Genomic DNA, 6,796 nt, shown 5'->3' with positions numbered 1-6,796 from the left:
CACTTTGTTCTATAGTATATTACGACTGTCTGGCAGTCAGACGATGTCACAATGGACCATGTATTTGTGTGTGTGTGTCTATGTGAGTGAGAATTCTTTCTTGTTGGGTTTACAAAGCCCTGGTTGCATTCATAATTTTCTAGAAAATCAGTGTCGGGTCACAACCCCAGTGTGAACAGTTATCTCTAGAGAGCAGAGAGTTTTATCTGGCATGGAAAAACTTACTGATTGGTTTTCTAGATACATGTTTATTTGCAGTTCAAAGACAACATAGAAAACTCCAGAGTAGAAGATGCTACCTTTTCGTTCGCGCTCTCTTAATCCCTTAGTCCTCGTAAAATAAACATTCTCAAGTGTAAGCAATGGGAAATAATGTAAACTCTGCTGAAATGGAAAATAAATTAGTTGCTTTCAAACCCGGTGGAGGTCCTTTCACCGGACACTGTACTCGGTTGCACACAGAATTCGGTCTTGAACGAAGAATAAATCTTTGGCCTGTTTCCCCATTTCTCCCGCGTTGCGCAAGAAGCATATTTCAGATTTGCTTTCTTCTCCAACAGCAGCAAAAGGCGAGGAGTTGTCTGCATTTTGGGAGCCTGAGACACAAAACATGTTTCAGGGGTTTAAGAGCAGCGTTTTACTCTATGGTGTTAAACTGTTAATAGAGTTCTAAAAAAGCTGGAGACTATAAGAAAATTCAACAGCAGATAAGCAATTCTATTCCCAAGACGAGGCTGGGATCCCTATCTGGAATCTTTTAAAAGCAGTGGAGAATTCGATTCCGCATCACTCTGGGACCGAGTCAGCATGACCCTGCAGGCAGCACTCTGAACCTCTGAAAACATCAAGCAGAAATTCCAAGATTCTAAATTTGGGCTCCACAGTCTCTAGGATCCTGCTGAGTGAGAACACTCAGGATTTTAGATTAGGAATCCTGTCGTCTTTGATTTTGGTTTCTCTTTTATAGTAGGCACAGAAAGCAGGTCTGAAAAATGCATTTAGGGCACGAATAGAAGGGAGGAGATCTGGGCCTTCTTACTGATGTTAAAGCTTTGCTGTTTTCTCTCAAGGAATATTAAGACTCTTGGACACTGCTGGACCTGCAATCTCTTAGAAAAGTGAACAAACAACATTTTAGAAAGAACAAACACCTCATTTCCTGAATATACGTGTTCACCACTGCAGAAGAAATATAAAGGCAAGGATTTGGACTTTAACCTGAATTTGTGCATGGAAGAATTTATCTGCTGGGCCAGGAGTTCACACTTGGCTGGAATACAGTGAGTCAGCCTCCCACAGATGAGCGAGGGGTCTGGAGCCAGAAAGGATGCTTGCTTAGCTTTAGAACAGAAGACAGTGATGAAGACAAGGGACTCAGAACACTCCCCTGGCACCTGATTCATGTCAGGGAAGTAAACAGAAGACAGAAGCACTGCAAGCATAATCATTAACAAAAAAATATTTTTGAGATTACGAAAGGAGATTGCCTGCTGCAGACCTCACCCCTTCAGAGAGGTGGCCAGCGTCATTTGGTGGCTCTGATGATCCTAGACCTGAGGCTCAGTGACTTGTGAGGAGGGAAGGAGGGTGAGGGGGATGAGGGTGGGCTTAGTGGCCTGGAAATAACCCCAGGAGAGCAAGTCTGGAAAGACCTTCCAAACGTGAGATGCGTGGAAGACCAGCTGGTTAGCCACGTGACCTTAGTATCCAGTGGTTTTGTGTTTAAAGGGGCTGAGAGTATGTGGTTCCACATTTTAAGAAGAGTCAGAGTGTTGGTAGAAGTACAGAAAGTCTGAATATAGATTTTACGAATTGGAAATGCAATAGCTATGGTGAGAATTTAAAAAGTAATCAGCTGTTTATTGTTATCTAGTTATTCATAAAAAAAACCAAATCCAATATCAGAATTTTATGAAGACAGAATATATGAAACATTCTATCTTGGTATGGGACTGGTAAGAAACCAGAGTGCCCAAACAAGTTTTTTTTCTTCTTTTTTTTTTTTTTGAGGGGAAGGGGTGAGAGAGAGAGAATGTGCACACACACATACACACACACGTGTGAGCAGTGGGGGAGACAGAGGGAGAGAGAATCTTAAGCAGGCTTCATGCCCACGGTGGAACCCAATGCAGACTTGATCTCAGGACTTTGAGATCATTACCTGAGCTGAAATCAAGAGTCAGATGCTTAACCGTCTGAGCCACCCAGACATCCCAAAAAGTTTCTTTGAAAGGGAGTTAAGAATTTCCCAATTGTTAAACTTCAAAATATTCCATTTTAGTTAGATAGGAGAGATTTGATTATTACCACCTTTCAGATGTCAATGAGATGTTAAAGAGGGCATCTTTAGATTTAGTCACCATCATCTTTTATTTAAGTGGTTTGGGCTTCTAATTGTGTACTCTAAGGATGGCTTGAGGTGCTGTACTCACTGACTTTTTCTTGGAGTTTAATGACAATCAACAGTTTTTGAGCTGTTCCTTGAAGATTTTTTTTTTTGTTCCCTGAAGATTTTATTTATTCACGAGACACACACACACACACACACACACATACACACACACACACACACAGAGGTAGAGATAGAAGCAAAGGTAGAAGCAGGCTCCGTGCAGGGAGCCTGACGTGGGACTCGATCCCAGGACTCCAGGATCATACCCTAGGCTGAAGGCAGGCACTAAACCGCTGAGCCACCCAGGGATCCCTGAGCTGTTCCTTGAAAAGACAGTTTTATGTAAGTGATGAATCACTGAATTGTACTCGAGAAACCAAGATCACACTATATGTTTACTAACTCAAATTTAAATTAAAAAGAAAAGAAAAGAAAAAGACCCAAGTCACAGAGCCCAGGTGCTACCATGGGAACCCTGAAACCTTGTGGTTTGCCAACTGGGAATGACAAACCCTGACCGCAGAAGGGCTGCAGGCAGCAACCACACTCTCAAGATTAAGATTAATCCATTTATGATTATTAAATATCACTGAAAATTTCTGCTCACAGGCAGCTTAGGGAAGAAGTGAGCTGGTATTATATTCTTCTTTTTTGCACGTGCAGTTCAAGAAAAACTTCTTTTGGTAATAACATTAAAGCAGGACTCGAGTCAATCTGATGTACTCAACATAACTGCACATCAAGACGAAGTAAGGGAGTCTTTGCATTCTTCAGGAAATCTGCCAGACTTTATTGTCCATCTGAAGCCTGCTGAGGCTCAGAAATATGAGAAAGGTTCAGAATGAGAAACCAAAAGGGTGGTGGTGGGGGGAATCAAAGCTCCAACTCCAACCATCTGCAAACAAAAGACTGAAGAGTAATGTGGCAGGATCAGTTTCATTGGGACAAACAACTTATTTTAATTAGTTCTGTTTGGTGCCATCCAGAAGAATGAATCATGCTCTTCTTCGAACAATAGTGAAAGCACCACAGGGAAGCCCTGGCAAGGAGCAAGAGCTCACATTCTGGTGATTTCCTGGCATCTCCTGTTCATATGAAGTCTCACACTATTCCCTAGAGGGTGAAGTAAGCAGGAAGAGGGAGGAAGTGGAAAGAAAGAAACAGTCGTCAATGGAGTGCAGTCTTCCATGTGGCTCACGTCTGCAACACGTGCCACAAAGTATAACGAGCGTGCTGCTCTGCAGCTGAGTGCATGGAACTATCTGGAATCTGACTGCTGTGGGAGCAGAGCAACCAGCCAGACATTTCCTTTTCTGTTGCCCAAATGTCTAAGTAGACTATCACCCAAGTGTTAACATTTTAATTTTTTGTACGTTTACTAGCCACAGACCTCTCTGACTGTTAGTGGAGGTGCTCCTGGACTGCCCTACGTGTGAGGGCACAGAACAGAGAGACTGTTTGTGGGGTCATGATCCTGGGGAGCCCTTGAGAAGGAATATCTGCTTTGAACCGTGGCTTGCTCCTGTGACACTGGATCCATTTTCAGTTGCGTAAGCAGGGTCAAGTGATGGGGTTTTGAACCACTGCCCAACCAGCCTAGAAACGGGATTGGGCAGTTCACGGAGCAGGGAGGAGCCCTGGATGAGCGAGTAGGAAGGGAAAGTGACATTCAGTGAGAGAGCTCAACGAGAGACAGCCCTATTATACTTGAATTGAAGAGAACTTGGACAAAGTCATAGCTTTTAATGCCCAAATAATTATCTTTGGTTATATATATATATAAAAAAAATCACCCAGTGATCCCAAAATTATAGGTCTGTGCAAATAACTGGTTACCATCTTCTAGAATGGCACAAAGTTCACTTACTCTGTGACTGAGATGCAGAGGGCATCCTTTGGTTTGGGCATAAAGTGTGGGGTGAGGTAGAGAAAGGAGATCCTGACCAAGTCTCGGCATTTGTGTTTATTAGCTGTGCAAGTTGAGCATGCTGCTGACCTTCTTGGGTCAGAGTTTACGTGGCGCTGAAATAAAACCACTCATCTTGCTGGGTTGAAGCCAGCACGATGTGTGATGGGGATGGCAAAGTGACTTGTGCCAGCTACAGAAGGAGCGGCAGGGCTGAGCAGGAGAAAGACAGGCTTGCAGGCCTGTGAGTCAGGGCCACTCTGCAGCTACCTCTGCTCCGCAACCACAGGGGAAGGACCTAACTTCTTGGGACAGCACCTGCCTCCAAGGGATGCTGACCTCCAACCCTTGCTCAGCCTTTAAATAAAATCCGGAGGAATGCTTGCTAGGGAACACAAACCTAACGATTTAAGTGTGATAAGAAAGCTAAGGATGTAGCCCTCGACATTACCCGAGTCTTAGTTGTGATAACTGAGGTATAATTGGGTTTTTATTACCCACTTGGAGAACAAATGAAAATGGATCACAAGGCAGGAAAAGTTCGATCTACGTGAGGCGAAGGATGATACACACTTGTACTAGGTACTGGGAAAAAGTGACAAATGGCAGAAATATGGCACAATGGGTTCTTTTTTTTTTTTTTTTTTGGCACAATGGGTTCTTGACATGAAATGCACAATTATCCCCAAAGACCAAAACAGCATCATTATCCAGGCTTCTGTGTGCAGGCTTTTTTGTTAAATTAGTCTTTTTTAGTTTATTTTGTGGAATTCTCTTTGTCAGTACTGACGCAGATATGAAATGCGGTTATGGTTAAAGCTAGATATCGCCCCCACTCCTCAGTGATGGGCACATATAAATAGCACCAAACACCACATACGACCCAACCCAAACAATTCCACACCTGTGTTAATGTAATTTCACAGAGGTATGGTCCCTTACTTTTCTCATTGTAGCCTAGGTCTTCAGCGTTTTAGCAACAAAGACTTACAAAAAGAGGAAACGGTCTCCCCATGTTGACTACTGGTAGTGAAACCAACAAAAGTGAGAATCCTGGAGGCCTGGCTCAGGGCCATAACTCGGGGAACTGGAGGTAAGTGTCTTTAGGTCAAGGAAGCTCGTCTGGCAGGCCCATGGTATGCTGGCAGAAGGCGGGGTGGGGTGCTGGGCTAAGGAACAGGAAAGGAGCGAGTGGGGAGACTGCACCGGGTCTGTTTTGAAAAAGGAATGTGTTTTGCAAATATGGTGAGGACATGTTTGATATATGGGATGGAGAAACACTGCTTCAAGCCTTTACAACTGCTGATGGGGTTTACAGAGAGCATGATTAGGAGGGTGGTCATTTCTCTTCATGAAGGGAGGTGAGGACAGTAGCCAGGAGGTTGTGGCTGGAGTACTGAGGGGCAGACATGAGTAAGACCCAGGGACCCTGTGGGCTGCCTAAGGGAGCTCCAAGTTGAACCCTGACCCCTTAACTGTGAGGGCCATGAGCCATCCAGGGGTCTCATTTCTGCTGCTCTGTCCTTCCTATGACTCACTGGGCCCTCTGCCTTAGACAACCAGGTGCGTCTTCATGTGTCTTTCCAGTGGTATAAGAGCCTAATCCATCTGCTGTGCCACAGTTGTGAGTGTTATGGGTTAAATTGTCCCCGAACAGATATGTGGATGTCCTGATCCCCAGATAAAGTCAGTAAGGTGGGCCCTAATTCAATGTGACCGGTGTCCTTACAAGAAGAGAATGCCACGGGAAGACAGGCACACAGGGAGAATGCTTTGGTCACGGAGGTGGAGGTGGAAGTGACGTGGCTGTAGCCGAGGAACACCAAGGACTACTGGCAGCTACTAGAGGTTGGGAAGAGTCTACCAGTTTCAGAGCGGGCATGACTTGGCTGACACCCTGACTTTAGGTTTCTATCCTCTAAAACTTCAGGAGAATAAGTGTTGTGGTTTTGAGCTGTCTACTCTGTTATGGCAGCCCTACGGAGTGAACAAATCCAGATTCCTCCGTCACAGGATTCTAACTGTATACCAAGAGGTAGGTGGTAGAAAGGTAACGTTATACTTTCAAAATGACTGCAGACACTGGGGTCCCCCCTCATCTGTGGATTCTCTTTCCATGGTTTTAGTTATCCAACAATCAGTGTGGTTTGGAAGAAGATGATCCTCCTGACTTAGTGTCAAAAGGTCAATAGCAGCCTAGAGCTATGTCACGACACCTACGTCATTCCCCTCACATCACCTCATCATGTAGCCATAGTCATTTTATCATCTCACATCATCACATGAAGAAGGGCAAGTGCAGTACAATAAAATATTTTGAGAGAGGGAGAGAGAAAGACCACATTCATATAACTTTGATTACAGCATTTTGCTATGACCCGCTCTCTTTTATTAGCAGTTATTGTTGTTAATCTCTTGCTGTGCCTAATTTGAAAACTAACCTTTATCACATGCATGTAACGTATAGGCAAAAGGATGGTATACACGGTGTTCAGTAC

General features: G+C 44.2%; 1 protein-coding gene across 1 annotated transcript in view; it reads right to left on the bottom strand.

Moving 5' to 3' along the window:
* Nucleotides 1-228: 228 nt before the first annotated feature.
* MTHFD1L (methylenetetrahydrofolate dehydrogenase (NADP+ dependent) 1 like) overlaps nt 229-6,796 on the bottom strand; it is a 187,050-nt gene continuing 180,482 nt past the window's right edge. Inside the window, exon 28 of the mRNA XM_038526323.1 lies at nt 229-596. The gene's annotated coding sequence lies outside the window, so the exon portion shown is untranslated. The remainder of the gene's footprint in view (nt 597-6,796) is intronic.

This window comes from Canis lupus, chromosome 1 (genome assembly GCF_011100685.1).
Source record: "Canis lupus familiaris isolate Mischka breed German Shepherd chromosome 1, alternate assembly UU_Cfam_GSD_1.0, whole genome shotgun sequence".
Taxonomy (NCBI): Eukaryota; Metazoa; Chordata; class Mammalia; order Carnivora; family Canidae; genus Canis; species Canis lupus.
Note: the sequence above shows the minus strand (reverse complement) of the source record. Positions and strands in the feature narration are given on the sequence as shown.